The 16,380-nt window shown below is 38.4% G+C and overlaps 1 long non-coding RNA gene across 1 annotated transcript in view; it reads left to right on the forward strand.

Moving 5' to 3' along the window:
• LOC141973842 (uncharacterized) overlaps positions 1-16,380 on the forward strand; it is a 73,338-nt gene that overhangs the window by 46,261 nt on the left and 10,697 nt on the right. The window contains exons 3-4 of the long non-coding RNA XR_012635606.1: positions 3,892-4,015; positions 5,474-5,592. This is a non-coding gene — a long non-coding RNA (uncharacterized LOC141973842). The remainder of the gene's footprint in view (positions 1-3,891; positions 4,016-5,473; positions 5,593-16,380) is intronic.

Raw genomic sequence — 16,380 nt, forward strand, 5'->3', positions numbered from 1 at the left:
GTATGAGAAGTGGAAAGAAAACCTGCTGAAGAATTTTTTACAAATGTTTTTGTTAGAAATTTAAGTACAATTCTTCAGCATTTCCCTTCTGTTTTGACGGCTCCTTGAAAACTCTCACAACTTTTTAAGTTTGGTAATAATGTCCATTAATTAATAGCTTTTCTCTGCTCGCAGTTTTGATGAATTTGCAAGAGTTGTTAACACAACAGTTATAACCACAATTGATCACGTTTTGTCTGCATGTGCCCTGGCCCTGCATATTACGTGTTGTCTAAAGGGGAAATGAATGTAGAATCCTGAGAAGAAAATAAATATATTTTAGATTTTTTCTCCAAAAGTAACATTTCTGGTTTACATTTCATTATTTCATCAGTTTGTTTGCAAACCATAGTGAAGTATTTTTTGTGTGTGACTTAGTGAAGAACTTGGCTGGTTTAACGTTTTCAAGTCTCAAAAAAAGGTATAGAAAGACTAAAATAGTTCTAAGACTGTAGTGGTGATAGGATCAATATTGTCTCATTAATTTCGCACCCAGGTCAAGTTCTAACTCATGGTTTTGTTTTACACTTAAGCAATACTCTAGGACGGGGTGGTATTTTGGTTTACTTGAAGGAGTAAAGTATTTCCTTAGTTCATCACCAGCACTAATGTAAACACTGTTAACAATTTATTTCTAACATGGTTTTGCCGAGTTATTTGTGGAGAGGATGCTCCCCCTTTATTTCTTAACAACATTTCTTCAGGAGTTGGGAACCGTGTGTGGACAAAATGGAGACAGTAAATAGAAGTGGGGTGTTAATTCAGTACACAGGCATTGATTTTAATAAAGTCAGTCTAAAATATGTAATTATCACGTGACCTCCATAAATAATGAGTAAAAACTGTCATCAGATGAGGTCAGTAGAAAGACTCAATAATTTCAATCTACTGAGACAGAACTCTGTAGTGTTTTTTTTTCTTGACTATAGAATACTCATTGAATTTTTAGCTGCAAGTCGGCAAATTACATAAATTGTAGAAGTGCCACAATGATGATCCATGAATTCAGGACATTGGCCAGAGCTGGGAAAGGTGAAGTCTCTTAACTTTATGATTCCTTCTCCAAACAGGGTGCATGCTGGGGGGAGCCACCCAGTGAAATTGGCAAAAAGCCTAGAAGAGTACAAAACTTTCAAAATGTAATATGTTAATGTAAATAGCATCCATAGCTGAAAACATACACAGGTCACCTTATTGCAGACCCAGAAATGTTTTCCTCGTCATAGCTGCTGACCAGCAGATATGCACCTCCTTTTCTGAATGGAGAGACTATGTGGAGAACAAAATGAATCACATACTTGAAATCTTTGTCATAAAATACGGCCAGCCTCTTGACTCTCTGCAGAATAATCTTAGTCATTCTCTTTGGCTCAGTCAAGGGGAAATACTTGAAATAGAGATAAATTCTTTTTTCAAAATTAATCTATCCCTTGCTGAGGAGATATTTCATGTGACTACGAGCAAGTCCCTAGATTTTGCCTTAGTAGTTGAATCTGCATGTTATCTCCAGTGCAGAATATTTTGATTGCTTGGAAATAAACGTCTCTATGGATAATATTTTTGAATAAAATTATCATATTCTGGAATAATTATTGTGAATTTTAAATGAAACCATTACCCCAAAACAAAGTTTAATCCCAAATAGAAAGTTCCCCTGTAATGACTATTAAATTGTTGTTCTGCAAAAGAGATGCTGCTCAATTTTTTTCATGTAGACAGCATCTGAAAACACAGTGTTTCGAGGGACAGAAACACTTCCCTATATCATGACAGTACTCTAAGCATACGTACACTTGTAGACTTGGGGGTTTTGCAGTGACAGCATCGGTATCTAAAATTAAGAGAGACAAGCAGGTGAATAGGGTATTAACTCTGTTTCTTCATGCAGACTACCATTGCCATAATGTAATAGTTCTGCTGCATAATATTTTTTTCAGTTAGGAATTTGGAGTCTCACTTAAATTTGTCACCCAGTGACTGGAACAAAGGCAGAGTTTTATGCCTTCATTCCAGCTGTGAGGTCAAAGGAAGAAGTTCTTATGGACTTCACGGGTGATTTGGATTGATACTGTCATAGCATATCTTCGGGTACAGAGTGTGAATTTCTGATGTACAGGAGACAAAAACCTGTAAAAAAATTGGAAGCCAAAATGTATTTTTTTTCTAGGAATCTTTTAGCAAAATGCCCATAGCTTCTTATTCCAGAACTCAAAAAAGAAACTAACCAGTTTCATATATTCTGTGGTGAGGGAAAAAAAGAAAGAAATAAGAAAGAAAAGCACAGGAATATCATGTCAGAGACTCTGCTGCCAAAGCAGAGCTTTCTTTTGATAGCTAATGATTCCATGCCAGCCAACTACTTCCATTTAAGGTAATATATGAGCTATTAGACAGGTTAAGTTAATTTTTAACCTAATATTGAGGATCTGGAAAGTTTTTACACTCACTGGGTGTTGTAATACTTCAGCAAAAATTAAACTGCCACTGGACTTGCGATCAGATTTGCAATCAAAGATCTGATGCTTGCCATTCCCATTGGGAAACTGTAGGTGTTGCTGAAGCTGCATAGCTGCATAAGAGAGGCAGGTGACCTAATCACACCCTAGAAGTATTGGTTAATACTTTTAACACTCTCTCAAGCAATCTGTTTTCCCATTTCTGTGTGATACTTGAAAATGCATTTCCATTTGATGCATTCCTCATCACTTGGGGTTTTTCTTTTGGGTGTGGGGTGATTTCTGGCATTCTTAGAGTAATTTTCCCAGAACACCAGCCTATACGGATTTTAGCTTGTTAGTGAACCGTGCCTTACAAGAAATTCCATAATAAAAGGAGCAGTCTGCAAGAATTATGGATTTCATTCTAATTTAAAGGGGAAAAAAGAGATCAAGATCTGTTAAAAGCTGATTGTATTCCAGGGACTTCGGTGTACATGGGAGTGTCTTCATTATGCTTTAGAAGAGAGCTGGTTAACAATACACCCTAGACAATACCGGGAGTTTAGTCTTCCAGTTTATCACTCTTGTTATCCCAGAGACCAATTCTCCAAGCACAATCTGTTTCTAGTCTTTTTGTCATCAGAGTGGAAAGATCAGTGGCCTTTGACATGGTGTGAGCTGCCAAGTGAATCAAGGGGGACGGAGTCACCAGGACGAAGGACAAAGATCGGAGCTGGGTTGAAAACAGCTTCAGAGCCTGCTGAGCACAGGACCTGCCCAGAGATCCCAGGGAGCTCAGTTCTTGCTTGGCACTTGGTTTTCCTGGATGCAAACACCTTTCAGATCTTTGTACTGAAATGTTCGCACTTGACGCATATCTCCTTGTGATATCACTGTCACTCTCTCTAAGCATCTTCAGAATGGCCTAAAAATAGGCCTGTCAGTCACAACAGTAAGAAAATAAAAAAATTCCAACCGTCTGACATAGCTGACTAGAAAGATTTACATTTACTACCATGGGAGAAAACACAGAATGAAGTCTGATAAAACCATGGCGTTTTCTAGACAGATCAAATGAAAGAATGACTATAATTATCTCTGTACTGATGCTTCTTGTCTCATCAAAACAACCTCAAACCACTCCTTTCCAAAGCATAATTTTCTATGGTATAACTTATTTGTAACTTAGACAAGAAATATATTGCAATATAAAGAAAAAATTGATGTGTTTTTACTTTCTTTCTCCTTTTTGGATGCAAAGTCAAATAAAAACAATGCTAAACTCTGCCAGTAAAAAGGAAAAATTTACTAAATGGTAATTTAATATGGGGTATATCCTTGGCACACCTATATTGTTCAAAGTATGTCTGCCTTAGAAAATCTTGTTAACAGTGGTCCCCTTTTCTGTATTTAGGTTCTCCAGGCAAAGTTTAAGGATTTCAAGTCAAACCGTTGGGTGGTTGAGTCACCATACAGCCTCCTCCTTTCTGTGCAGCATTGGCCAGACTAACCTGCATGACTCTGAACGGTGAAGCCTGGTGGGTTCCCTGTTTCTCTGGAAGGTCCTTCTGTTGCTGTGGTACCAAAGCAACCAATGTCAACGATGGCATGACTGCTACTCCTGGTTCATATTTATTGTCCTTAAATGAGCTTTCACCCATGGTGTCCCGCAAAATCCCCACTGCTTTGCAACAAATGGAAGAGCAAGTAAAGTCAACCTTGTCCAAAGGGTCCTAAGCTTCTCTGTAATTCATCAGAGTACTAATGGTTGAGGGGTGATCATAAAACCGTTCAACTGTAGTCTTGGGCAGCCTTAGCTGCCCTGTTAAATAAGTATTCTTTTTCCTTCACCAGACTGTCTATCACAGAATCACAGAATCGTCAAGGTTGGAAAAGACCTTGAAGATCATCTAGTCCAACCATTCACCTAACACCATATCCCTTTTAATAGTTGAACTAGATGATCTTCAAGGTCCTTTCCAACCTAGTTGATTCTGTGATTCTGTAAGCGCTATCAAAACACAGCAGACATGTTAAATATCTCCCTAATGATGTAGACTAGTTACTGGTTTGAGTTTGAATGCTTTCTGATCGCCAGGAGTTGTCAGTGTGATGGAAGAAGCACTGCAGCACAAAGAAGAAACCGCGTGTAACTTGTCTTTTTCTTACCCCCTCTTGTCCCACTCTCCCCAAATGAGCTGTTTTTTTACGTAAGTTATGTTTGTGAGAAGCTGCCTGTGGGAGAGATCTGTGGTCTGGTCCTCCTGGCCATTGGAGACCATAAAATTCTACATTAGGGAGACCATGCTGTTCACAGTGTTTGCACGTGCCTTTGCTCACCCTTTCATTAAAAAAAGAGAAATCTTTTAACCGTAGTAATAGTCAGTAATTGCCTCATTTTCTACATGGGTCATTGCACTGTGGCACATAAAACAAAATAGCATGTGAAATTTTACATCCTCAGCACTCTGTTTTAAATTATGTGTGTTTAAACAAGCACTTCTGTAGGAGAAAATTTGGCCAAACACAACTCACTAGCTCTTCTCTGAATATATTAATTGATTCAAAACATGACAAAGGGACTTTATTTGCTCTGCAGCTGGTCCAGCTCCAATTCAAAACTTGTTTAATTTCATTTGGGATGAGAGCAGATTGTCATTTCGGTTGGAGTTTTTATATTTATGTCACTAACCTTTTTTTTTTTCCCCCCCCATATTCAAGAAGTTGTTATCATGAGATGAATGTCTTCTGACACTGTAAAACTTGAAAGAGAAAAACTAATCCAGGGAAGATTACTTATCTTCATCAAATGAGCTTCCTGCTGACTGTATAACATTATCAGAAAGTTGGGCAGAGGGAACCCAGTGAAATACCTCTCAGAGCCTGTCAAAATTATTTTTTCTTTGGAAACTGGATTAAGAAATACTTGATTGCACTATCCTTTTCTTCTTTTTAACACCTCATGTTTTAAGAAATGTAAATATCTGTCTTTGCAGAGTATCTGGGAAGTACATGACTGACAATGTGCACTGCAAAGGGGGCTTTGGCTAAAGGATGTCCATAAGAGCAAGAAAACAATTTTGTTATCAAAGAGTGGCAACAGAAATGGACAAAGGTATGTGTTTGAAACAGCACAAAGTTCAAAGTACGGCCTGATGACTTTTTGACATTTGTATGTCTTTTTATCATTCTTGATCTATTTAAGGCAAAAAAGTGGTTTTAGAAAATGACAAGAAAATGGTAGTTTGAAGAGCTTTTAATGTTATAGTGATCCCAACAAACACTTTTTTAAAGTAATTGTGTCAGACTTTGTGAGGCTGATGTTTTGTACTTTGAATCAATGTACCAAAGATATGTTTTGGTACATTGGTTTTCTGATAGCGCTTCTTTTGGGAAATGATAACAAGCAGTGCAGGATTTGGGGGTTTTGCCTTCAGCTGTCCAAAATATCTCAGGTATTGAAGGGGAAAAAAAATCCTATAAATCAAACCGGTGTCTCAGTGATTCCTGAAGAAAGGGTTTGCACTCTTGCCGTTTGTGAGTTTCCTCATGCCAGGGTCAGAGGGCTGAGGATACAACAAGCTGCACTGGCTTATTTTCCAACATTGATTCCTCTCTCAAAGCACAGCTGTGTTATAAGGCTCTTGCAATAGCCACACCACAGCAGAGCTGCATCTCTTAAAATACTGTTAATAACACACAATTACTTCATTTCTAGCTTAAGTAAAACTTGTTATTTATTGGATTAACGTGAGTTCAGCATACATGTGGACTGGTGCCTTGCAGTTTGGACACTTCCACCTTAAGGTTCCTCAGAGTTTTATCAGCTCAGGCTCAGGCTGATCCTTCCTGCTCTCTATACTACATACCACCGTATCTGTTACCTACTTTACATACAATTTGTGCATAACTGACAGAGTACTAATGACCTGTACAAACTGTAAATTATTGCTCAAAGAGCTCAATAATGGTAGTTAAAAGAATGGTTGTGCAACTACCAGCACAAGTGAAATTATGAGCACGTGTCTAATTTAATGTCATCTACACAAATAACAAAAGATCTGGAAATGCCTCATGGAGAAATAGTAAATATGCAGAGCAGCATAAAATCTTCTTAGCAGTTATGTCATGAAAGATACTCTTTCCAGTTCTCACAGAATGCATTTACATTATTATTATGATAAAGTGATCTTTTTTACTGTGTACATTTAGGCTTCAAAAAAAATTATGAAAATACTACAATTCTACTCAGCTCTCTGTCAGTCTTAATGATTAACACATTTTAGTTTGTTTAATCCCTTTAATCCTGAGTGACCAATACACCTGAAAAGGAGTAATCTAAGTTATTTTCCTTAGCTCAGTTTCAATTTCTTGAATTTATGTCTGCTCTTATGCTGGGGTAGGCACCCACTGTGGTCAGAGCCTGAGCCCTTGTTTATCTTTACTTTTTCAAGAGGCTGCCAGTTACAAAATTTGTATAGTGTGGACACACTCCGCCTTCCTCCTTCTCTGATGTGAATTTGTTCTGATGATTTCAAAGCAAGAGTTCAGGATCTCCAAACTAGATACCTATTTCATGACATAATCGATCTTGATTAGCAAGTGAAGTTAAATAAAAATCAAGGAATTTAGATTATATCTGTAACCCCTTCTAAATTCTTCTAATATCTCATATTTCTTAAAAGTCACAAAGCCAGAGGATGAGGAGACAGGAAAAATAAGATGTCTGATAGCTCTAGCAGTCTTTATTTCTTAAAAAAAGTATTTCTGCCCAGTGATACTGTGTGCAGTGCTTTGTTCTGTATTGATCAGAGATTTAATTCTAATGTTATTATGGAATATTAGAGATGGTATAATTTTAACAGTAAACATCAAAGAGGGAGAAATTTGTCCATGGAAATTTATTTCTACACCTAGAACAGAGCCAAGAACAAGCAACAATACAAAGTCTATAATTTGTAAGAGAGAGAGAGAGAGAGAGAGAGAGAAGGAAAGAAACCTGAAAGGCAACGGCTAAAGGTAAGTATTTCCAATAAGCAGGCCTGGATAACTAAAATCCTAGAATCCTAGCTGAACTATACAAGGATATCTCTGAATCATAAATCATTCATTTTGATGAATGGCAGAGGATTTCCAAAGGAGGTCTACAACACAGAGTGTAAAACTTGATTTGAATTGAACTGGAAATTCATAGATTGGTTAATTACATAAAGTTTCACAGAAGTTGTGAAGAAACTTGAAGAAAACAGCTAATCTAGGAAGCAACTAGAGAATTAAAGTCTAGAATTAGAGACAATACAATCATAAGAATGCTTTCATTAAAGGTGGAAGTTACAAAATTCTTGATTTATTTTTTGCATGATCACATATCTAGTCAATAAAAGAGTTTTGCTATAGTATATCCTATGATATGCAAGAATTTATCCAAGACTGTGTTGCGTGATGTTTGGGGATTTTTTAAACAGGCACTAACTGAAATGAGGGAGCTCACTGCTCACCCTGTTTATATTAAAATCTGACTCATCTTCCATATTTTGAGATCAATCGCTAAGGAGACATCAAAGATGGACCTTCCTAATGAGATCCCCCATGGACTAGTTCTTGTTCCAAAACTATTCACTATTTTTATTAACACCAGACGCTGTAGACTGCTGGTGCTACACAGACTCACAGAGCAGTGCACAGCTATGGCAATCAGTTATAGAGTAAATATGGCTTGAATAATAATGTTACAAGGTCACAATTAAGAGAATGTGTTTCAATAAAATCAAATGTAACCAAGAAAAATTCCTACAAAATCCCTCTGAGGACAGGGGGACAAACAAAAGTTTTTTCAAAGGTAACACACTTTATGTAAATTTGAGGGTAAATACAGTGGCATAGGAACTAACACGATCCTTGACGTACAATAAAAGTTAAATGCCAGACTGGCCTTGCTCTGTGCGTGTGCTGGTAAGACTGGCACTGCAATCCTCTGCCTCATCCTCACTTTATCAGAAGGATGAGAAAACCTGCAAAGAGGTCAGCAGAGAGTCACAAACGTTGACCAAGGAGGCTGTGGAAAGGGCGCACAGCGAGTGCCTGAGCCATCTTTCCGCAGGCAGATGGGATCTCGCTGTGCTCACACCTCGAGCGGATCGGCACAGACAGCCCAGCCCAGGAAGGCGTCTCACCACAGGTACTGATGCAGACTTTGGCAGACAGAGAGGCACCTTGGGACCAGGCTCTTTGGCAGTGCAACCTCCGATCCTACGCCATCGCCACAGGAGCTGGGCAGCTGCTCCAGCTCCCTGCTGCCTTTGAACAGATAAGCTCGGCTCAGTACTGGTACACTTTGCTCGTGGGCTCAGGGTTATGCCAGGTCAGGAAGGAGCCTCCTTGCAGCTCAGACAAAACCCACCAAGACATTCTACGTTCCGCAGAGTGAAGTGATGACTGTTGCACCTAACATCACCTGCAGAAGTCACTCAGTTGTTGAATCTTGTTATTTTATCACAAAGTTTATCCAATTTTACATTAACTGTTGCATTTTCAGAGACTGTGTAATCTTACCTGCTACCTGAAAATGTCAATTCAAAGTTTAACTGTTAGAGATGGGAAGGAAAGTCAGCACCTCTGAACTCTCTCCTCAAACAGCCTGAAATCTTACAACAGGAGGCCACAGTCAGGATGCAGAGATATTTAAAAAAACAACTCAGGGCAGACCTAAGCTGGCCCTGCCTTGCATGGGGGTTGGAGCAGGTAACGTCCAAAGTCCCTTCTAGCTTTCGTGGATTGTGTGACTCTAGATGAACCAGTTCTAACCAATTCCTAACCTGCACCATCTTAAAGTCAGGTATCCAATTTGTTCTGGTCATTTGAGCTCACCCTCACAACAAGGGAGGACAATTATTTCTGAGTGCTTTCTGGAAATCTAACTGGAGATGAGAGGAGCCACAGTCTGGAGATGTCTCTCCCACACCACTGAGGCCACGTTGCTTGCACAAGATATTTAATTTATTGAAGGTCAGATGTAGGGATATGAGCCCTGGCCAAAGCCTAAATAGCATGCATTCGATCTCAAGTCTTTAAAGTCCAGCACCCTGATTAACAACTGTGATGTGGAGCTGGCCATGCTCTTCATGTATTATTTGGACTTTCTGTATTTGTGTAACTATTTTTATATGATTGGTCTCATGATTATGCAAAATAACTACACTCGTGGCACTTACAGATTATTTGCTTCCACAAAATATTATTTTAGCTTTCATATTTCTAAAGACCTCTGAGTACTTGCAAATTAGAGAAGAGCACCTGTAAAAGTAGGTTAAGTTCCTTAAACCTAGGGGTGGATGTGACATTAGCTGGGGGCTCAGTACAATTACTGTATTTATTTTAAAGGAAGCCTCTAGACAGCACTGACTTAGTACTGCTAATGATGTCTGACAGAAAGGTTACCTACTAATATGGAAAATGACAGTGTGGAATTCATTTATCTCCACAGTTCATTCATGATGCTTCAGGGCATTATAACTGCTTCAGGCTTTATCGCCTCTGAGTTACGGACCCCACGTTTACCAGGAAGCAGCTGTATCACAGTGCTCCCCCTCCTCTGCACGGCACACAGAGCCTTAGCATTGAATTAAGACTAAATAGCTCAGAAATGGAACGCGTGTACTGAAATATACGAGACGCAAAGCTAAGTGTGCCTAGGCACAACCCTGAGCGCAGATACCTACAGACAAGGCAAAATGCCAGAAGCCTCCCCAGCGCACACAGAAAACATTCTGGGAAACACCTGTTTCATACTTACAAAATCGATATTGCAGAGGCAAGTGGCAAGGAGAGCCACGTCAGGATCAGGCATGCAGTGCACTACCAGGGTTTTGGGAGAGCTCCGTGCTTCACAGCATCAAAAAGCTGCAATAACCATCACGAAGAACTAACAGTGATGGTGTGACTGAAATAATCCACCTTGCAGCATAAGGTCGCTACACCCACCTTCTCTACTGAAGTCATCTCCACTCTGAGGTCTGAACTAAAGCTCCTTGGCCTGAAAATGCTTCTAATTAGTGTATTGGCATGAGGATGAATCAGACCTGCATTTACTTCTGCATAACCATTTCCAGGGTGTCTGCAGACGGGCTGTAAGTTCAGAAGTTCCTTGTCACAAGTGCTTTGTCTGACAGGCTTAAATGAATTGTCGCTCAAAAAACTTGCTTAGCGAAACGAGAAAGGGCCCGATTCTGGCATCAGGCTAGTTTAATAGAAGGATGTTTGCATAAAGTCAGTGAAACACTAGAATTAGATATAGCTGCCAATAAACAATATCTAGTGCACACAAGCACACAGACTAGTTTAAGTAAAACTTACCTCATATTAAAGGACTGAAAAGAGCCAATGAAGTTAAATATTCTGAATTATTATTCTTAATATTCTATTATTATTAGAATTCATAGCAGTCAGGTAAAAATGACAAAGCCAGCCGATGAAAATTCACTTCACAGAAACTTGCTGTAAGAAACATTTGCAGCTACTGTCAATTTATGCATGTCTAATGGGTACAGAGGATAAGTCCTGATATATCTATTAGGCTGGTGACACGAAGCCAACATGCCATTCGGGAAGCAACCACTAGAATTCTGAATTTATATACAAACAATGCACAGGAAATCTTCCAGACTTCCAGTCTCACACAGCCTGAGCCCTAATAAACTGCAAAGGAAATTAATTTCTTCACTGCATGTCTGTGAACGGATGGAAAGCCTCTCTTGCTTATTGCACTGCCACAGGCTCTCTCCCTCTCATGAAAAGGAAACATCAACGCATGCTTGCTGCTTTGCTCTGTTTTTAACACAGCATCTTCATTAACTTTCTGTCTTTCTCTCACCTGATTTTGCTGAATGGGATCTCATGCTAGAATATTTTTCATTACATTTTTTTACTGTGACAAATAAAAAAATGCTGCTCTTTGAGAGCATCGGTTTTGTGTGATGTAGTACACTGCAGAGAAATCTAGCAAATTAGTAAATCATTTTGCACCAAGTTGTGTGTTGCTTTGGTTGCTGAGCCTCTGCTATGAAGCTGGATAAGCTCTTCATAATTTCAGGGATCTGATTTGACAGAGTGTATGTCATCAAAAAGGAAAAACAAAACAAAACAACACAAAACCAAGCAACCTTTTTAAAAGCTCTGCCTTGACAGAAAAGGAAATTCCAAAGTTTCTTTTCAAAAATTCCACTGGGCTATGTTTCTAAACAAGTATTTTCACTGATCTTGGAGACTCTTGTCTCTCAGTGGGATATCTGTAAGTGCTCATTAGATCCACAGCTCTAGGGTGGCACTGCCTGCAGGTTGACCTGATGTCTGAGGGCTACAGCAGTGCCTAACTCTAGCTGATCCCCTAAACTGCTTCACAACAAGTTTTTATGAATCAGTTTCATGAACCAGAGACAAGTGGCAGAGGAGTCTTTGACTATAAGGCAGAACTTTAAAGTCCTCCATAAAAAAAGTCATGTATCTCATAAAAACTCTGCATTCTTAGACTCAAGGATCCAAAATTACAACAACAATGAAGAGCTGTAGACACTGCTAAAGTCAGTATATCTTAACTATGCACTAGGGTTGCCCCAGAAAACTAAATCCAGACTGGTTTCTGTAGTTGTGTGAGGGTCAAAAATTTCCTCAAAATGTGTGCATTTACAGACCTTCATCTCTGAAAATCAACATTTTCCAATGGAACATTATGGTATAAATAATCTGAGTAGGCTTTACTGACGACTAAAATCACACAGACAATCCTTCTGATGGGTACAGGAATATTCAAAACCAAGAAATCAAAACACAGCTGGTCAACACAAAAAGCAGTGAGGGAAACGTTTGAGTTTTCATTTTCTTGTAGTCCTAAAATAATTTTGGGTTTACATTTTTATGCTTATTTCTTCTTTCAAACTGCTTCTTTTTTCAAAGTTTTTTTAATTCTGGAGTTCACAAGAAGGTCATGGAAATGAAAGAAATGTCAGTTCAGCTCACCCAGACAGAACATCTTGTGGACATCAGGGTACTTTGTCCCCTTTGTACAGCATCACTTTTCCTTGTTTATTCCTTAAGGGAGCTTATTTACATCAACCCTGAATTTATCTGAGCCCTGGTATCTGCCCTTAAAGAGGTATCTAGCAAGGATTAAAACGCCATGGCAAACTTCCCAGTCTCTTCCCCAACACAGCTTAGTTGACAATAATGGGTTTGTACTGCTGAAAAATGAAGCAAATCAGCGCAGAAACAGAACCAGGAAAAGAAATAACCTTCCAAGCAAAAGGCAAAACAGCTACCCTGGAGATTAAAGTAGGAAAGACAATCTGAAGAATATGCTCAAGAACCAAAGGTTGCTGAGGCTGAGAGAGCACGTTGGCCAGCTGAGCTCCTAGTCACAGTTTTGTAATAATAAAATATCAGCAAAATGCTGATATTGTTTCATGGAGAGACACAGCCAGGTTTTGAGTGAGAGGGGCTGAGGTACAAAATTACAGTGATGATTTTAAATCAACCCTGATTTTTTCTGTCTGATCCAGAGTAGGAGTTAGCACTACTCGCCAGAGCAGTTTGTACCCAAATGGGGAAGATTTCTGGATGGTGTAGTTATAAGTGCAGTGTACTGTTTCAAAGGTAAAAAAATAATATTAACCCAAACTTTGGCCACTCAAGCTATCCATGTCTAAGCAGAACTGTAAAATATAAATTTAAAGTTCAATAAATGGCCATAAAGGACAAATATTTTATGAATTTGTGTAATTTATTGATACTACACAACACAGACTCGACAAGACCCTGATTTCTTTCTTCATTGTCACCACTGTTTTTGAAGATAAGTTTTCTGAAAGGAAAATCAGAGACAACAGCTGAGGTGCATGTGCTGGTGTATCCTAGGGTAATTCAGTCTGCCTGAAAGTTGCATTCTCTTCCTGGGCCATGGGAAGTTGCAAGTCACCAAATCACAAAAGATGTAAAAGTTGGGGGAAAGGAAGACAAGGACATAAGTAGGGGAAAATGAGTGTAGAATGGATGACTGACAGAGATCTACTGTCAGTTATTCTGTTTACCTACAAGTCCCTTTCTCTACTGTCAGAAGCTATCACATCATGAGATTATTTTAATAAATGCTTTTTTTTTGATAACTTAGAGTTCCAGAAGTTCATTCCCCTGATGCTTCACAACCTTCTGCTGATTTCCTGTTTATACGTAGCAATTTTTGACTATTTATTTCTTCACCAGGCCTATCTTTTTCCATACATAAATAGCTTTTTTCCTTCCCTGATGTCCACCTCCATCACATAATCGGAGGCAATAATAAGTGGAGTTGTTTTCTTCCCTTCTTTCAGGACAGCCTATTTGCTCTCTTATCTTCCTCCACAGCCTCTGGCTCTCTTCTGGTTTGATTTCATCCTTCCCATGTAAGAGCAATCAGAAAGTGTGGCAGATGGGCCATCCCTGGTAGAAATACCTCACTTATGCTTTTCCAATGGCTATATCAACCCTGATGGCTTCAACTCATCTAATGACCAATATCTTCAGATTTTTCAGGAAAATAAGGTAATAGTTAAAAAAAAAAAAATGTTATTAGTCCCTAAATTAAAGTCTCTGCACTATCTACCTTAAATTGTATCTAGTTCATATTATTCCAATTATCAAGATTAATCACTCCACTTGTTGTACTCCAACCTTCTACTGTTACTCCCAGTTTTGAGCATTTGCAAATTTCCATTAGTACAGTACTACTTTTTCTGTGAAGCTGACAAGGTAACTAATGACTAAGTCGCTACTGATGAAGACTGGACTAAATACTAGTGCAGTAGGGAAGCTGGTTCTCATTGCCCTCCTGTCTGATGCTTCTCCTTTCAGCACAGACATTGGCTGCCTTTTCTTTCAGTTCCATTTTCATGTCACACTTTTTCAACTAACCCCCATTTTGCTGGTTTAACTGAGAATTTCCATTATAGCAGCATATCCGATGTCTTACTGAAGTCAGGCAGATTTTCTCTATCCATATCTATCTATATATATCTATAGAATAGCTTTCTCCTTAGTTTAACTAAAACTTCTAAAGGTATCCAGTTAGTTTGGCAAAAGACTAGTTTTAGGGAAATCACATTGCCATTTCAGTTCACCTTCCATTTACTAATATCTCAATACTTTTATTCTTTATTTCAAAATCTCTTCTAATAATCTAATGCCTACTGTCTGGTTTACTTCAGAGCTCAAAATCATGGCACTCTAATTTCCCTTTTCCACCACAGAAAAATTTTCTACATGAAAAAATGTGTCATATGAGTTTCGGCATGTGCCAAAAAAACCCTCCAAAAAATTCTCAGAATAAATATGGAAGACACAAGAAGTGATTATGTCTAAGGATGTTAGCTAGGGAACTAAAATTAGAGGGTCCTTCTAGCTGAGAATTGCAAGCGGGTATAAAAGTTGATTTACTGATAACTTTCGGAGGAATTTGGAATGAGTTACAGAAGAATGATGAAACCAGCAGTAAGAGCTACAGTTAACCCGTTGAGTTTATTCAATAGCTGCTCCATCTAGACAGGATTCAGCGGGCAATACATGATCACTCCAGTAAAACAGACATGAAGAACTCGTGAATTCTCAGACTTCACTGATAAGAGCAGTAGACAAGTCCCAGTTTAATACTAGAGTAGACAGGACAGAAAAAAGAGATGCATATACATCTTTGAGATCTCAATGTATTTACTAGGATTTTAAAAAATCTCTGTAAGATCCATTCTTCAAACAGCACAGGCAAGTTGTCCCATCCACATCTCTGAAACCTAGATAATAATTAAATTTACATCTGAAGCATAGTGCCGGAGAAGCCATAGCTTCACAGAGTAGCAGCCTAGAAATTCAAAGTATCCATTTAACTTTGTGTAATCCTATTCAATAAACAAGATGTACTCATTATTCCCACACTCTCCTTGGGCGAGATGCCAGCAAATATTCAGTGATAGTTTTGTGACAACTCGAGCCAGAAGGTACACTTGAAATCATAACACTTTCTGTGCTGCAGAAGCATAGGGTATGGTTCCAAGCACCATTTCTCAGAGCTTGACAGAAAGTATATCCATTTACATCAAAACATGATTTCTCTTAGTTAAAGTAAGTCCAGTATACAACTAATCACACTGATCAAATAGCAGAGTAACACAACATAACATAATGTAGTATAACAGAACAGAACATACAGTGAGGTGTAATATAATAAACACAAAAGTACTGGAAAATAAAGTTTCACTCTAAAAAACAGTTTAAGAAGCAGAGGTCTGAAACCCTTGTTGCTGCAGAAAATACAGATGGTACCAAGACACATCTTTGCTTTTTCTTCTTTTCCTTACTCTCAAAATTGTTCTTTGAACAGTTGACATTTCTCCTCAAAAATATTAACCATATCTCCAGACAGATGGTGTGATTCCAACCGCTACTAATATTATTAATGAAGACTGCTGGCTCCTTTCCTTAAGGAATCCTAATTGATAAAAATTATTTAGTCCCATCACCTAATGGAGTCTTCTTCCTTTTAAATGTGCCTGCTTCTTTGACATATGTCTGCTCCTTAGGCATGTTTCCAAGCACGATAGTAACAAAATGCATTTCTTACTTTCCAGATAAAATATTAATCCCATGGCCAATATCCACAAGGAGCTGTTTTAGTGTTATGTGCAATTGTACTTTATCCATGAACAGGAATAACGCTTTTGAAAGCAGAACCCAAAAGCTGACACTAGCAATACATAACTTAAATATACAGAAAAATTCTATGAAGTGGTGATTTCCTGCTGATTTTTTTCTCCAGTGTACCAATTCTTGCAATTTCATCATACTTTTCACAGTATATGGTGTTTTGCTTAAAATAACAACTATCTAT

The sequence above is a fragment of the Athene noctua genome, chromosome Z (assembly GCF_965140245.1).
Source record: "Athene noctua chromosome Z, bAthNoc1.hap1.1, whole genome shotgun sequence".
NCBI classification, from domain to species: Eukaryota; Metazoa; Chordata; class Aves; order Strigiformes; family Strigidae; genus Athene; species Athene noctua.